Source organism: Salvelinus fontinalis, chromosome 29 (assembly GCF_029448725.1).
Source record: "Salvelinus fontinalis isolate EN_2023a chromosome 29, ASM2944872v1, whole genome shotgun sequence".
NCBI classification, from domain to species: domain Eukaryota; kingdom Metazoa; phylum Chordata; class Actinopteri; order Salmoniformes; family Salmonidae; genus Salvelinus; species Salvelinus fontinalis.
The window spans coordinates 38,679,235-38,697,543 of record NC_074693.1 but is presented as its reverse complement, the minus strand read 5'-3'; the positions used below and the strand labels follow the sequence as shown (position 1 = coordinate 38,697,543).

The following is an 18,309-nucleotide window of genomic DNA, read 5'->3' as shown; positions in this document are numbered from 1 at the left end:
TCTTTACTTTGTCAGTAAAAGGGACTGTACGTTGGACTTTTTCTCCTTTAATCCCTCCTCGTACCCTCCAACACCCTACCTAACCAGTTCATTACAAATTAGAAGGGTAAAAAATAAGAAAAAAAACACCTACCCTGGAGATTAGTTTTATTGCTTGTGTCATGACACGGCGACTCAGAAGTTTCTCAAAGTGTTTTAGAGTTGGGGGGGGGGGGGGGTTGGCTTAGTTCTAGTTCCTCTGCCTTTGGCTATTGGCAAGCCTTTTATGTTCTTGGAGGATGTGAGGGAAATTTAAATGGAGCTAGCTCGATCTCAGCGGCTGGTTAGTGTATTGACTGCAGGTTTCTCATTTGGGATGTGCTGTGCTTCGTTGGAATTTTACGCTAATTGTCGAGGCATACCTCCACCTTAATCGATGCATATGGATGATGAGTGAGTACTTGCAATATTCATTTCTTTCTTTGGCATGATATCAATGTGAAAATGGAAATATGTGAAATATTTTAAACATATAAAATATAATCTGGGCAATAATAATAACAATAATAATAGTAATAATAATAAAAGTATCTCTGATGACAACATCTCAGATGATTGTGTAATTAATTATATTTAGGAAATCCCTTTTCCCTATTAAATTGTCAACAAATATGTTTTTATTGGGTAATTTAATCACCTGCAATGTTGTCCTTTTCACTTCCATTATTGATACCTTAAGCACCTAAAATCACTCAAGGAGGACCTTCCTTAGTTGTTCCAGCAGCAGTTGGCAAGTGTATGGACACCCAGCTTTGCTTTCTCCTGCCACCTCTTGCTCTTCTTGGGGATTAGGACCTGTCAATGCGGCCCTCTCTCCATCCCTTCCAACTACCTCCCCAACACACACTTCGCTCTCTCTCACAGACACACACACACTGGGACGGCTGCTCAAATCTTTAGTTCTGGTGCTGTGTATGATAGCAATTGGGCGCGCTCTGCGCTTGATTAGGGCAGTTAGCCCTGCTAAGGCTCTGCCTGTTTACAGTGGATTACCGCGAGGGAGGCAGGGGTTAAGTCTACCCAGGCACCATGCCTTGCTCTCTTTCTCCCTCCCTCCCTTTTTCCCCCCTCGGGAGTCACTGCAGTGGGCCTGCCTGGCAGCTCATCTGGGCTCCCCGCGCGAGGCCCGTTTGACAGGTAGCGGGATTTGGCGGAGCGCTCTGCATGAGAGCCAACAAGAAAAACTGAACACGGCGGATTAGTTTGGGATTATGTTGTCAGAGCGAGCCTTGACGGACAAACTGCAGAGGAATAAATTGCAATCTGTTTGAGTAGCTAGCGCTGCTGCCACGAAAACAGGAGAGAAGGCACCCCCTCGTCTAACGCCCTGTCCAAAATGACAGGGGGGGGGGGGGGGAATCATTAAGAATTTATAAACAACCCCTCAACCATTACCTGTTGCCTGCTCTTGAATGCTGCCGGGTCTGTATTTAGACATGTGTCTTCTGCCCCTAACCTGGCTTTCAAAGCTGGTTAATGTTATTTATTCAACCGAAGTGATAGGAATCTCTTGGAGATAAGAACGAGGGTAATGTTAAGTCTTGAAAAACCAAGTGTCGAAAGAAATTCGACATACGTGTATTTTATCCCATGTCAAGCTCCTGTCCTGTTTCTGATTAGATGACATATGTATCTTAGAAACCTGTCAGTTATGACAGCATACTGGGACTGCTGTTTGTCAGCGTAAAAGTTTGACTGATTTTGGTATACATTATCATCTTAAAATGAGCTTTTAGTACAGCACTAAAAATGGCTTAAGTGGATTTTATAAAGCTAGCTTGGACAGTAAATGTATCCAGATGTTTATTATACAGTCCATTAATTGTGTCAAGCACTTTGCTATGTTTTGGACTGTTGTAAATCTCTCCCTCTTCTAGCAGCTCATAGCTTCTGTGTGGAGCTCTGCTAAGTTTCATCCTTTCACTTTAATTGGACTTCTATTATGCATTTAGAGCAAATGGTGAATACTTGGGAACTTTGTACAAGGTCAAATTAGGCATGTCTGTATAAACTAGAAGGCAACAAAGCTGGGGCAATTAACCTGTTTGGGCTGCAGGGGCAGTATTGAGTAGCCGGATAAAAGGTGCCCATTTCAAACGGCCTCGTGCTCAATTCTTGCTCGTACAATATGCATATTATTATTACTATTGGATAGAAAACACTCTCTAGTTTCTAAAACCGTTTGAATTATATCTGTGAGTAAAACAGAACTCATTTTGCAGCAAACTTCCTGACAGGAAGTGGAAAATCTGAAATCGATGCTTTCTTCTAGGGCCTGCCTATAAAGGTCCTTGATATTTATTACAATTCATGCACTTCATACGTCTTCCACTAGTTGTCGACAGGCAGTGAGAGAAATGGAGTGAATAACTTGATCTGGGGTCGAACAAAAGCTCTTTGTATGACGTGTCACCAGTTTCCTGTTTTCTGGAGAGCGCGTGAAGGGACCTGGATTTGCCTTCTGATAAGCTGTCGTTATGGACGACTAATATCTCCGGCTTTGATTTTATTTGATACATGTGACAATATCATCGTAAAGTATGTTTTTTCAATATAGCTTTATTAGATTATTGAAAAAAAAATTGGGACGTTAGGCGTGTTGCGTTGTCTGCGTTTGTTCACGAAGGAGAGCTTAGCGCCACTTTGCTAGCTTTCCGTGCTAATTGACTGGAGAAGAGGACATTCTAAATCCAAACAACGATTGTTCTGGACAAAGGACCCCTTGTACAACATTCGAATGAAAGATCATCAAAAGTAGGACCCATTTTATGATGTTATTTCATATATCTGTCGTACATGTGAACTAGTAGTTTGCGGCCATGTTTTGGGCACGCTCTCGCCATAACGTAAACTGCATATCGTAATGAAGTTATTTTTAGAATTCTAACACGGCGATTGCATTAAGAACTAGTGTATCTATCATTTCCTATACAACATGTATTTTTTTGTTTTGTTTATGAATAGTTATTTGGTCAGAATATGTGAGCGCCAGAAAAATATCCGGACGTTGTGGGAAAAAGATGCTACGTTAGCACAATGTATAACCACTGATTTCAGCTCTAAATATGCACATTTTCGAACAAAACATAAGTGTATGTATAACCTGATGTTATAGGACTGTCATCTGATGAAGCTTATCAAGGTTAGTCAAAAATTATATATCTTTTTCTGGTTTGTTACAATCGCTAACTTTTGCTGCTGGGGAATGGCTTTTGTTTCTGGCTATTGTGGTAAGCTAATATAATGCTATATTGTGTTTTCGCTGTAAAACACTTAAGAAATCGGAAATATTGGCTGGAATCACAAGATGCCTGTCTTTCATTTGCTGTACACCATGTATTTTTCAGAAATGTTTTATGATGAGTATTTAGGTATTTGACGTTGGTGTCTGTAATTACTCTGGCTGCTTCAGTGCCATTTCTGACGGTAGCTGTGATGGTAGCTGCAATGTAAAACTGATTTATAGCTCAAATATGCACATTTTTCGAACAAAACATAGATTTATTGAATAACATGTTATAAGACTGTCATCTGATGAAGTTGTTTCTTGGTTAGTTTGGTTGGTTCTTGGTTAGTTAGGTTGGCTTTGTGCATGCTACCTGTGCTGTGAAAAATGTCTGTCCTTTTTTGTATTTGGTGGTGAGCTAACATAAATATACGTGGTGTTTTCGCTGTAAAACATTTTAAAAATCGGACATGTTGGCTGGATTCACAAGATGTTTATCTTTGAAATGCTGTATTGGACTTGTTAATGTGTGAAAGTTAAATATTTCTAAAAACTATATTTTGAATTTCGTGCCCTGCACTTGAAGTGGCTGCTGTCATATTGTGCCCGGCTTCGGGCTTGCAGCCATAAGAATTAAGATACACTGCACTTTTATGAGCGTTTCCATTGCGCTATACCACAAATGGGGGGTCATTTCATCTATGTTTGCTAGGTCTCGCTCTGTCTCTCTCTCTCTCACTCTCTAACCCTCTCTGGAGGAAAATGTATTGTCAATTGTGACAATGGCCGTGAATACTTAGAGGTGGAGACAGTCGATGGTGCTGTGCAGTACTTCATCCCTACAAACTCACTATAAATCAATCTTACGTGCCTTTCTGGTTGAAAAGATGAGCACAGCTTTCCCCTGTGCCTCATGGATCCCAAATGGACAGAAGAAGAAATCACAGCTTTTATGACAGTACATTGGATATCATCAAACATTAAAAATAGAAGGCTAGCACTTTGAAAATAGAAATATCCACAGATAATTGTGTTGAATTACCGTAATATTTTACTGGTGGGACCACCACCCCCACCTTAAGATTTCTGCCAAATATCAAATGGAAAATTGCTCCCTTGAAATGATTAGTGAACGAGTAAATTCAGCAATACTGTTGCATGTCTCACTTCCACTCGCACATTGAGTCCTTCTTTGTTGGGTAATTGAATGTGCTTCATTAAAAGTCTCATGGTGGTATCTGGTGGAGACAGGCACGGCACGCAGTATTAATGAGCTGATTGCATCCCTTCCAATCCTGGATCATTAAAAATGCATGTCTGTGCCTTAAACATATGAATATGCATTGCCATAGAGAATTTGCTCTCAGATTTAGCAATGAGCCAGTTTTGTGCTTGGAATAATAAACTATTAAAGAAATGAACTGCCATTTAATGCCACCATTCCCTTGGCCAAGTGATAGAACAGTGAAAAACAATGGAAGTAACTCTGCTTGAATTTGACTAGGTTCTGGTATATTTCATAAAAATAATTGAATTCAGTATGCACAGACCATATACAAGGAAATAAATAATAATCAACAAAGACGTACACTGCTCAATTTGAATACTTCACTTCAAAAACAATATATTACATAGCGGTAAGAAACAGTATCTGAGAGCTATTCTGAACCCAGTTTTGTCTTTGGCTTCATCATATCAAAGATGCTAACCTAATCGGATCCAGCTTGATGAAGACAGTCAGTCAAGACAGTCAGTCAAAAGATCCATTAGAGAGTAATGAGGTACCGTATATTATATATATTATTATGCATAAATACACTTTAGACATATGGATGTCTTGACTTCTCGTGGCTAGTGAAAATAATGATAGTCTCAAAAGGATTCAACTCTGCAGCTTTAGTTCCTCCTCCAAGCATGCTTTGAATGTGTGTGTGTGTGTGTGTGTGTGTGTGTGTGTGTGTGTGTGTGTGTGTGTGTGTGTGTGTGTGTGTGTGTGTGTGTGTGTGTGTGTGTGTGTGTGTGTGTGTGTGTGTGTGTGTGTGTGTGTGTGTGTGTGTGTGTGTGTGTGTGTGTGTGTGTGTGTGTGTGCATGTGAGAATGTGTGCCTGCCTGTATGTGTGTCTGCTGCGCGTATCTCTGCACACACACAGCTTCTTGCTGCCCTCCTCCTGTGTCCAATCACACAGTGTGACAGAGAGGCCTCCAGAGGTCAGCGGGGGTCACTGGGTAGAGGTAAAAAAATGTCCACCTGATTGATGTCGTGTGGGGGGAGGGGCGGGAATTCTGGGGTAGATGGATAGGGGTCTCTAATCAACCTTTTGACCAATGACGAGACAGCCGGGAGGACTAAAGTTTGTATATTAGAGACTTTGCATAGTCAGTCTGATTTTTACTAAACAAATATTGTCATGCAAATAAAGATATTATCAATGTATCCATTATTTTACTAAACATGTTACTAATTCCTGGATTTGTGAATGACTCAGTTGACTAAATCGACGGCCACAGATTTACTGACAGGGCAATTAGACTAAGCAAATCAGCTATCTGAATTATTCTAGATAAGGATGGCATGCGGTACACAGTGATTGGCTGTCCTAAGGTTTGGACCACTGGCTCTCCCTCTTCTACAGAGCTTGGCTTTCCTGTTGATTTATTTATCAGAGAGTAGGTGTGAGAAACCTTTGAGTAGAAACGGTTCTGATATGAGCCACTCGTCAAAATAAAATCGGGTTGGGTTAATGCTAAATGAGAGTTTGGAAAAAGGGGGTTTTCTTTGTCTAGGATCTGCAACCACAGCGACATTTGCTGATTAGAAACGTTTTATTACTCATTGTTTTAATCATCTTAGCTGGAGCGGAATTAGTGGAATAGCATCAAATACATCGAACACATGGTGTTTGATGCCATTCCTTTCGCTCCATTCGGGCCATTATAATGAGCCGTTCTCCCCTCAGCAGCCTCCTGTGGTATGACCTCGGGTTCATTCAGTTCCATTCAAAAGGGCCAAGAGTGAACTGAACATGACGGGCCCGTTCGTTTCACATCCCAATTTCCTCAGCAAACAAATAAAGGTATGTCCATACACACAACTCTTGACCTGCTCTGATAATTTGACTCTTCAGAGATTATTGTTTTCTTTCTTTCTCTTTGGTTCTGAATTATTATCTTTGCTCTCCAGTGACAGGAAGAGTCAACAGTAGCGGCGAGAATCCTATATCTTCTTAAATAAACGCCGCTGTCTGATTATGTTTTAATGGGCAAACCTCGTCCCTATGGGCTGTGACCCTACGAGTGTGTTTTAGCTATGTAGACTGCTGCGCGGGTAAGAGATATAATTGCTATGTACATACTCTGCTGGTCCAGGCTCCTTCGGTGTCCGGTCCTACAGTATGCCTACGCTGTCTGTCTGCTGCTAAGGTTAGGTTATGTTTCCCAATGTTATTCTCCCAATCAGGATTAGGTTTGCTGGAAAAACACATCATACTACCGCAGAGGGGACAACACGTTGTCTTTCACTCCCAACGGACGCCCACTCATTCCCACTCCTTCAAACGCATTGAGTTACAGTCTTTACATCCCTGGGAAGAAAACAAAAGACTTGCTCAGGGCAGGGATTTGTCATATGGACGGGAAACCCTCCAAAAAGCTGGGGATGTTATCAGATTGTGAGAAGAAGAAAAAAAAGAAGACAAAATGTCTCTCTGACTCATCTGTGCTTCGCCCATTCACTCTCTTCTCCTTTTATTTTTTCTTTGTTGCTGAAACAATGAATTTTGGGGGGGAGAAAATGCTTAGGGAATAGGTAACATTTTCATCAAACACAGGGTGTATGGACTTGATTAGTAATTCAGACCAAAGCAAATGCTGGACAGACAATATTAGGACTACAGCTGAGTTCAGGGAAATAGCTGATGAGCAAAAATAGTTAACTTCATCATGTTTCATGACGTGCTATGTGTTGAAACCTAATTGGATAGTGAATTACACTGAACACAAATATAAATGCAACATGTGAAGTGTTGGTCCCATGTTTCATGAGCTGAAATAAAAAATCATGGATATTTTCCATAAAAAGTTTTTTTTATCTCGAATTGTGCACACATTTGTTTACATCCCTGTTACTGAGCATGTCTCCTTTGCCAAGATAATCCATCCACCTGACAGGTGTGGTACATCAAAAAGCTGATTAAACAGTATGATCATTACACAGGTACACCTTGTGCTGGGGTCAATAAAATACCAATTTAAAATGTGCCGTTTTATCACACAACACAATGCCACAGATGTCTCAAGTGTTGAGGGAGCGTGCAATTAGCATGCTGACTGCAGGAATGTCCACCAGAGCTATTGCCAGAGAATTGAAGGTTAATTTCTCTATCATAAGCTGCCTCCAATGTTGTTTTAGAGAATTTAGCAGTACGTCCAACCTCCCTCACAACCGCAGACCTCGTGTAACCACGCCAGCCCAGGACCTCCACATCCGGCTTCTTCACCTTCGGGATCGTCTGAGGGGGGTTGGTGGGCAAGGTGCTGAGGAGTATTTCTGTCTGTAATAAAGCAATTTTGTGTGGAAAAACTCATTCTGTTTGGCTGGGCCTGGCTCCCCCTGACCAGTCATGTGAAATTCATTTCAATTGACTGATTTCCTTATATGAACTTTAACTCAGTAAAATCTTAGAAATTGTTGCATTTGTGTTCATATTTTTGTTCAGTATAGATAAGAACATGATGTAGGTACGTTGTGTTTTAGTATTACTGATTTCCCCCATTGCTGCCGGCTTCTGTGCTTTTCATTTTCAAATATTTTATTCAAACATACTTCATCATGCTTAATTGCATAATCCAGTCATGAAAATGGAGCCAGATATTCATCTCTTTATTATAAAGTCATTCTAATGACCATGCTCCTTTTTTGTTACTCTCTTTCTCTTTCGCTCCTTTCCTCCCTCCCATATCTCTCACACCTGTCTTTTATTAGGGCGGGGTGGCCAGTCATTAACCCTCAGTATATGGAGAAGAATGCAGTGACGACTCCAAACCCGAGTCATTCATGAGCTGACACTGAGGGCCCAGGAGAACTGGCCCTTCTAGGAGGTAAAGCAATATCCCAGAAGAATATGAAGTCATCACCCCGTTTGCATGCAACCTAAAAAGAGGTTTCATTAAGGTTCACCTAGGTGTAGTAACGTAACACTGTCGTAATACATCACCGCTTAGTAACAGCATAGTAACTAATATAAACAGATGTAGATCCCAGATACTACAACCAGGTTTAGTAGTCTCTGAGGTAAAATGTTGTGTCTGCTTTGACACTGTGTGTGCAGGTGTATGCAACGTGGTCTCAGGGCAATTGGTATGATTTGGAACATAATTGTTTTTGTATTATATTATACGTTACGAATGGAATAGCAGTCGTACAATATAATACGAATTGGAGAACAGACAGTATGATATTTCTTACCCGATCGTACAATATCATACAAATTGAAATTCGTATGTATCATACAAATTGGATTGCATAACGTATCATACTTCCTACTTTGTGCACCGTAACCATAAAGGTTAGGAGAATTTACATTGCAGGTTTGGAGAACTAACAACAAAGGTTAGGAGAATTTACGTAGAGTAACTAGACCATTAATGCCATACGTCTTGGAGGTACACAAATGTACTGTTTAATGTGGTCATGCTGGTGTGTGTGCGCACGCGTGTGCATGTGCGTGTGCGTGTGTGTGAGGATGGAATCACCCACACTCCATGAGGTGAGGTGACCCACTTCCTTTTAGTTTTCCTTCCCATTATCCTCCAGCTCTAAGCTGACTAATGCTTTTTTCTGAAAAGAGGGGACCAGGGTTCGTGTTCAGGCCTCCTCTGTGAATCACAGCGTAGCGTGCGATCGGCCCACTGCCCTCCGCTTGACTCCCCTATCAACTCTGTTACAATAACATACTTGCTTTTCGCTCCTTCCCTAACCCACAACCCACCCCACCCCTATTCCCAGACTCCCTTACACTTCTGTGAAAAATGGGGGAAGAAAAAGAGGGAAAAAACTCCCCACGTGAAAAAAAAACGCCTATCTATAGTGGTCTGTGTGATTGAAGCCGACGGGTATTTATTTCGGCCGTTAGCCCCCTCCAAATTCTATTAGTGCTGTTAGCATAACTGTGATGACGCAGATAATCTTTGTTATTATTATTATTATTCTTTATTACTTTAATTTATTTCTCCCTCTAGGGCTGGATGCGGTAATGAGGCCCAGATTCTTGCTCCCTCTTGCACTTCCTCTCAATTGGTGGCCAGTCAGAACAAGTCAAGGTTAACAGTGCCATCTACAGTAGAGTGGCTGCCTCTCTCCAACAGTGTGTTACAGGAAATGAGGGGTTGAGAGAGCGGTACAGTACTCAGTCATGATGACCCATCTCTAAAAGCAAGAGTGTGTTATTACAGTTTTATTAAAGTGATAGCTATGGTGTTTTCTACAACTTGGAAACCTAACTCTTCAGATGGAGATTGAATTTGTATAATCGTGACATCCTTTTCAGAGTCACACAAATTCAATGCATTATTTTGAAATCAGGTCTCAGATGTATACTCCTGAGGTGCTGCACACTCGACAACCACTGTGATTATTATTATTTGACCATGCTGGTCATTTATGAACATTTGAACATCTTGGCCATGTTCTGTTATAATCTCCACCCGGCACAGCCAGAAGAGAACTGGCCACCCCTCATAGCCTGGTTCCTCTCTAGGTTTCTTCCTAGGTTTTGGCCTTTCTAGGGAGTTTTTCCTAGCCACCGTGTTTCTACACCTGCATTGCTTGCTGTTTGGGGTTTAGGCTGGGTTTCTGTACAGCACTTTGAGATATCAGCTGACGTACGAAGGGCTATATAAATAAATTTGATTTGATAAAAAAATTGATCTGTGGAATTAGAATTGATTGTATTATTTTTTATACAAAAAGTGATAATTTGATTATACAGTATGTACCTAATCAACTAGGAAGTGTGAACAATTGATAATACAAAAAATCTAAATACATGAATACTGATGGACCCAGAATTACACATATTCAACGATTAATTTGGGCAAGATATGACAGACTTCAGAGTCCAAACCGATCAGGGCCTCCGCCGTGGTGGGAAAAAAAGCTAAATACAGCTATTACTGTTTGTCCTCACCCTTATCCAATTCTCCTTAATCCACTCCACAACGCTGTGCTCTCCCACTTACCGGAAGCTTCAACATTTACCTCAGGATTTACCAGGTTTGGGCTGAAGTGGCTGTGAATGGGAAAGTGCTAATCTACAAGGCAGATTTAGGATTAGTCTGGTGGGGCAGGTGACATCAGGGCAGGGCTCTCATTGGTCGGAGGGGGGGGGGGGGGGGGGGGGGGGGACTGGCTGGTTTCTTGAGTAGACAGGGTGGGGGGCTCTGTCTGCATATCTGTTTCTCTTTCTCTTTGCCTCCCTCTCTCTCTCCCTTTCTCTCTCCCTCACGGAGCCCTGATGAGAGAATTCCATTAATCAGTCAAGGATTAACAGGGACTCAAAAAAAAACGACATCTAATTCCCCCCTTCACAGCCACTGGGACAAGCCCTACAAAGACACAGCACAACACAACAGCAGATCAGCATTCACAGTATCTGAAAGAGTGCCTTCTAATACAAGTTATTGATCAGTCTACCAGTTTATGAATTGATATTTCAACGCATTGAAGTGAATGAGGGATACAAAGTGTATTGAAAACAGGTGCTTCCGCACATGTGGTTCCTGAGTTAATTAAGCAATTACAATTCCATCATTCTTAGGATCATGTATAAAAATGCTGGGCATGCCATTATTTTGCCCATTATTTTGGCTGTCCCAGTCACCACATCTCAACCCAATTGAACACCAATGGGAGATTCTGGAGCGGCGGCTAAACCAGCGTTTACCACCGCCATCAACAAAACACCAAATCATGGAATGTATTGATGAAGAAAGGTGTTGCATCCTCCAATAGAGTTCCAAATAATTGTAGAATCTATGCCAAGGTGCATAGAAGCTGTTTTGGGTGTTTATGGCCCAACGCCCTATTAAGACACTTCATGCTGGTGTTTCCTTGATTTTGTCAGTTACCTTTACATCCGCCTACGTATAACGACGTTTCAGTAACTCTAATTGTCGCTATGATGTGCCTTTGTTAAAATACTCTACATGTTGTTGCTGGGTCAGATTTGTTCCATGCGGTTTCCTTTTTCTACTGAAATATGATTTCAAAATGTTCATGGATCCTAACCATTTATGTGCTTTTATTCAAGTTGGGCCTCTGCGGGATCTGTCTCATACGTAGTATCTTGTGTTGTGATAAGCATGTCTGGCTGCAGGATTCTGACCTCAGAGAAACCCACAAAGTAATACGAACAAAAGTACTATAAAATCACCAGGAAATCAGCCCAACATGATTTTAATATAGGAAATCTGCTCCCAACTATTCCCACACATAAATAGAGAGGCATATGTGATCGCATCTCAATGTAATCAAGGTTTGTAATTATTCTGTTTTGGTCAAATACTATCTGTTTGGGATTCTTGCGGTCAATTTGCAGTGTACAAACTATCTTCTGGTCCCCCGACCCGCCTGCTCAAGAATAAATTGACCCATGGCTGAATGCAATTGCAGACCCCTGCCCTAGATCTTACCCAGTTCCCAAATGCTGTTAAATCCAATGCATTATGTCACATGCACAACTCACAATAATGCATCAGAGGCGTAAATGGGAAGTGGGTACATTTGCAGACAGGTTAAGTACATGTTGGCATGGCTCCGGCACTATCTGGGAGACAGCTTGGCTTCCCAGCCTCCCACAGTTTTCGCAGTAATGAACGAGCTGCCTTACCCAAACAAACAGGCTCTCTGGAGATGTACCTCAGCTACCTCCCTAATCCAGGAAGTCTCTCTTATCTCCTCACAAATGGTCCAGTGCTGAGCCGCCACAGGCTATGGTGTCATTCATCAGGTTGAAACCAAGACCATTGAACAGGTATGGATGTTTCAGTGAAAGAAAGTGACTGTTCGCATCAGGGCTCAGTCCTCAACCTACTGTTTATTTACACAGCCACCAGTCACATTGACATGTTTCTATGTGTCATAGATGTATTACTCACTTTTTTCTTACATAGAAAGGTATGTTAAGTTGAGCTGGTTGAATGGGGGTACAGGTGTGTCTGCATGTTGAATTTATTTTTGAGATTTGCTGACAAAAACATAACCAAAATGCTGAGAAAAAAAAACACTGAACACTTACTGCCTGTATTTCATTTAGAAGCTTCAAGAAGATAACGCTCATTTTGTCTTTAGGGGCTAATAGTTTCAGTGTTGGCACGTCTGGTACAAAGCATATAAACAACCGGGTTGTGCGAGTACGGTGCACATTTCTCCATCATGGAGTGATGACATTTGATTATGAAAAAAACCTACTGTATGTACCATAATAAAATCGATGGTTGTATAGTGATAGTCCAAAATGATTGTGCCGCCTTCCAGTGTTGACAGGGAAGAGGGAAAGTGGCAGTAAAAGGAAATCAGGGTTTGGCTGGAGAGTAAGGTCATTTGTGGAGGCGTTATGACGGGTGGCGCCGTTCATTAGACAACTTTATGGAAAGCTAAAAGCTCCCGTCCTCCCACGCAAACCTGACTGGTCCGTGTCAGGCACCGCAACCCTGCCTGCTCCTTCTGTACACACACATACACACACACAACGGGTTGAAAACTTTACCACCATAATCTGTGCTTTGCTTGAGGATGAATTTACACTTTTTGGAAATGCAATTACATTCCTCCTCTCAAGCATCTTACCCTCTGATTGGCTCATCAATTATCACATGATCAACTCACGTATTAAATGTGAAAAAAGTGTTTTACCTATCAACCATTAAGCTGGCCTGAATCAAGTGCGAGCAAATAACCCTCCTTGAGATTTGTACACTTTCTGCACACAGAATTGTCCTTCATTTATTTATTCATCATAATTATAATCGTGTATTGCCCGTTTCGAGGGGACTCCTCAATTACAACATTCTCACACTAAGACCCTCATCAGGTTAAGCTTTGATCGTGATACTCTCCAGCTGGTATCTTGTGTTTATAGATGTCTGCGTTAAACGAGCTCGCAGTTTCCCATTGCTATCAGTTACCCTTGAAAGAGGTTTGAACCAGTTGCTAAGAACTTTCACCCAAAAGTGTTGAGCGTCAATAGTGACCTGGACATTTCTTCCGACCAAAGGTTGTTATAAAGAGCTAAGTCCATAAGACCATGTTTGCGAGTTTAGAGACTGCGCCAACAAGGCAACAAGGACCTGGAGAGAATTTGAAACCAAGCGCCGCAGCAAGTTAACAAAGCCCAAAACAGCTGTGTTTTTACAATCACTGAAATACTACGCTGGAGAGATTTTTTTTCATGCCGGCTACACATACTGCACCTGCCATTTCCATCGCAGCCGTGTGGTCACAAAGAGAGCATTTCATCTGTCAACAGGACCAAGCCCTCAATAGACCCTGCAAGCCAGTCAATCCTCCGAACACCCTGTGCACCCCCTTTGCACAACCTCTTAACCTGGCCATCTTGGCCAATTCAAATGGGATGTTCCCAAAAGGAACGCAAAGGAAGACGTTTTCCCTTCACCTGTCAAACCCATCAAAACATTGAAGGAGGGCAGTTCGGATGTGTTGTGACGTTCAGGACAGATTCACTGGCTGTTTTCCAATGTTTTGACCACCAAAATCCGTTGCTCACATTGTGGCGTTTGCTTTTAAATATTTAATTTAACAAAAAGGGAATGATCATTATTGACTCTGCCGCATGCCATTTTCATTGGAGGAGTAAATTTCACGAAGTTCACAAATGCAAGCGTAGGTAAATCGATCTATTTTGGTTTGTTTTCTACGGGAACATCAAGGTACAGAACGTCAGGCTATGCGATATGCTTAAGATACAGCATATATTTTATCAACGTTATTTACAAGTGCCATTTCACGGAAGAGCTATAGGCCGATTAAAAGCATTGACCCTCATAAAGAAAGCTGTCATCGGGGCCATAAGCTCTAACTTAGTGACCGCAAATGGCTCTTGTCCTCAGTCCCCTACAACTGCAGTTCAACCAGACACACCATGGGGTAGCATAGCCTACCCTAGGGTAAAACAAGAGAGGGAGAGAAAGAGAGTGCGTCGACCCAGTAGGGATTAAAGGGGTCACAGTGGATCAGCTGGGTCTTCCTCTCCCACAGAGGAGCAAAAGCAAATATTAATCACCTCTAGTACTTCACACACAATGGGCCCCTGGAGTTGTCAGGAGGGCCAGTGGAGCAGACGACACAGGTCCCGGGGACTAATGAAAAACGATGGACCTAAGGACGTCTGTCTGTGTGTGTGGTTACGAGTGTTTTGTGTAGGGTGTGCATATGTTTGCACTTCTGAATATGTACAGTATGTGTGCGTTGACGAGAATGCACGCATGTGTGTGTCCATGTGGCTGTATATGAATAAGGTGGTCTATGGATGTGTGTGAGTCTATATTTTTGTGTAAACTGGCGCAAGCATGTTCACACGCATGTCTGTCTGTGTGTGTGTGAGAGAGAGACCCGGAGAGGACTGGAATGTGGCATTGTTTGTTTTACTCCCTGGCTTGGCACCATATTCTGCTCACCCTCCTGCCCATGCCTGGTCATTCGCAGTGGGACCCCAGCCCATCAAGCCGCTCTCTTGCAGCGACGGCCCCAACTGGCGAAGCGCGGCGACAACGGCTGTGCCATCTGGTCCCGACGGCGGCCCACTATTGGCCCTGGTGCCAGTGTGGCGTGTTTAATGAGCACATATGAGCAAACAGCGCGTTGCCAGGTGGCGGTGCCGCCGCACCATGTGACCAGGCGGGCTCCAACCTCGCTGTTCAAACCCGGGGGCATCAAAGGACGGCGTGGGATTTCCAAAGTAACCAAGGCGTAATCTACCCCCTTATTGGTCCCATTCATATTGAAATGCATGATCATAGGAGTTGCAGGAGCCCCTAATCTTGCCAATGAGCAGTCCGGCACAGCTGCGGGGATAAAGTTAGAGTGAGACCACCACTATATTAGAAAAGCTAAGGCCTTGCTGATTGGATTATGAGAAGTGGAGTGGGCGGGCGAGAGCAGGGGAAGATGGGGGGGGGGGGGGGGGGGGTGAGGAAATGTCATCTTTCAGTGTTGGCCTGTGTGTGGTGGTGGTTGTATTAGGCTTGGCTCCATAAGGCCGATGGGCGGGGGAGGATAGGGGGCTTTGTCCCAGGGTTTGAGCACGGGACAGAGAATGGGGGCAACAAAATGGGGAACCAAAAGCGGCAATCAGCATCTGGACTCGGGCCTTGATTCCGACTTGGCCTCCCAGCGTGAGCTCGTCTGGTATTAAGTTGTAGCGCGACAGAGTTTCGAGGACTAAACCGGGCATTAGCTGCCGACTTAAAGGTTTTTGCTGGTTACTCTGGTAGGAAGAGCCACCCCATTTAAGTGTGATTGAACACGGCTTAGATGTGGATCAATGATTATCCTCTTGACTGTTTTGTTTTGAGATTTCTTTCAGCATTCATTGGAGAGTGGGAGAGGAGTAGCCATTTTGTTTCAATGAGAAAGAACCAATGTTCATCACTGAAATGTCGGATATTTTGATTTCGGAAAATGTATCCTTTATGCCCTTTGATTAACATACGCATTACACATATAGGTCTTTATTTTAAAGTAGACCAGATATACAATTTTAAAAGGAATTCACACAACATGAAATCCTGCATTGAAATACATAAGTCAACCAGATGCAAATGGTGGTATATTGGCAATATAAATTTACTTACATTTCAAATGTAGCATTGTTCAATCACGCAAATGATTGCTTTTCCTTTGGACTTTCCCAATAATAACTGCTGCAAAGTTATCACACATGCTGTCACTCTTGAATGAAATGTATTAAAACAAGTTGCTTGAGAGACCCTTCACTGGAAGACTCCCCTCTACGATATTCACTGGTAATTTGGGAAAGCACTAGAGGCATGAGTTCTCAACACCGCCTTCTTTGTTAACCCTATCCAGTTAACAGGCAACCCAATGTGGAGACAGAGATATAGGCTCCAAAGATTTCATACACAGTTATCTAATATACAAAGGTGTTATATATTGACACAATGTAGACTGTTGTATTCCCACAGTCTGAAATAGGTATAGGCCAGGCTATTTCATGTGAGTTATTTAGGGGCATCTGTTTCAGTCCTGTATCTGAAGGTATGGAAAAACAATGCCCCATTCCCTATCATTTAATAATCTGCCCGTCTACTTTTCAGATTGACATAATAATGTCCTGGAGATACATCCTCTCACATAAATCACACATTGTAAATATGACTGTGTGTGTGCCTGTGTGTGTGTGGGTGCGTGCGTATGTGTGTGTGTGGGTGCGTGCGTGTGTGTGTGTGAGTATACGCAAGATGAGCATGCGTTCTGGGGTGAGAGGGCTCCTTTAATCCATCTCAAGCATGTTTTTAGTTTCCAACTGGCAGACCTCATAGGAATCCCGGTATCAATTTAGCCAGCTTCGTTTGGTACAACCGAATAGCTCACACACTTGACATCTCATTTTAAAGCTTATTGAGTGTGAGGAGGACTTTGTGCCAAGCAATTTCACGGTTATTTGCAAAAGATTAACCTTGGATCGGGAATTGCAGAGTTTTAATCTGACAGTGCTAACTGTTACCACAGCTAAAGCCAGGTTTATTCCAATTAAATGAAACGCATTCACAAAGTGTTACATATTGTTGTGGACTACAAAGTTGTCTGTATTTGGATAAGACTTCTACACACTCTACCATTGTGTATATTTCAATAATGAATAATGCATTTCTATAATTGTTTCTCCTTTCCCTTTTCTGGAAATATTTTTTTGTGGTGCATTCTGTATCAATATTGTGCTTGGCACTAGTGTATAGCAGAAGCATTAAACACGTATATGTATTTATAATGTCTTATTTATTACATGTATTATAATGTGGACATCAACTCTCTCTCTCCCTTTCCCTCCCTCTTTCCCTAACCCTCCCTCTCTTCCTCCCAGCTCTGAGCATCTCCCCCGGTGCATCAAAGCAAAAGACATGGGGGAACCTTTGTGGCACACCAAGACACATTATGGAACCAGATCAGTGGACGACAGGCGGCAACTGAGGCCGACAGGGGCCGCTGGCTTTAGTGACTCCACCAAATTCATCATGTCATATTATCTCCGGGCCTTGCACGGCCACGCTGCCAGGGTCACAAAGGCCCCCTTCTCGGGTCGAGCACATCAGTGGTACATCAGTCCCACCGGCAGCATAGCTAGTGAAGTGATGCTATTATTCTTTACGGGAGGAATGCGTTGTTGAATGAATGAATTCCCTCCCACTGAGAAGTAGTAGCAGATGCCAAGATGGAATATTATGAGTGTGTAGCACTCATGCGATGATTGGTTAGGGTAATATATGGTTATATATGGCTATACCTAGAGCATAATACATATATAGCATTATGGTTACATGGCATTATGTCCATATCTCAATATATAGGGTAATATATTGTTATTTGTGCCGTGACATTAACAAGAAAGCATAGAAAAATAAATCTTGACCTTATACTATTGTTTGTCTAAGCTATTATAAGCTGTGAAGTGCATTAATATGTCAGCTCCCATGGATCAGCACCTTGGCCATATGAGTCCCCTTGGCATGGACTAGCCTGACGACAGAGCACGTACTCCATAAGCATATTAATGTCCTAACAGTGTAAAGAGTGTCAGCCTCATTAAGGCTTCATTACCACCACAAATACTCCACTTCTCAGCATTGCTGGGGGACTTTGATGATCCACTACCCCCCACTATTGGACCGGGGGACGGAATAGAAGTTGGTGCCAATTTCGCCAAGTGCAAATCTCTAGACCCAGTGCACTCTGGGATTGGATGGGTTGGGTGACAGGTTGTGTCAGCTGTGTCTTTTACCTGTCGTCGAGG

The 18,309-nt window shown here is 42.5% G+C and overlaps 1 long non-coding RNA gene across 1 annotated transcript; it reads left to right on the top strand.

Annotated features, from left to right (window-relative positions):
- Positions 1 to 290: 290 nt before the first annotated feature.
- LOC129827262 (uncharacterized) lies at positions 291 to 10,149 on the top strand. The gene is made up of 4 exons (XR_008755095.1): positions 291 to 432; positions 6,226 to 6,339; positions 8,247 to 8,362; positions 9,503 to 10,149. It is a non-coding gene; the product is annotated as an uncharacterized LOC129827262 (long non-coding RNA).
- Positions 10,150 to 18,309: the final 8,160 nt, after the last annotated feature.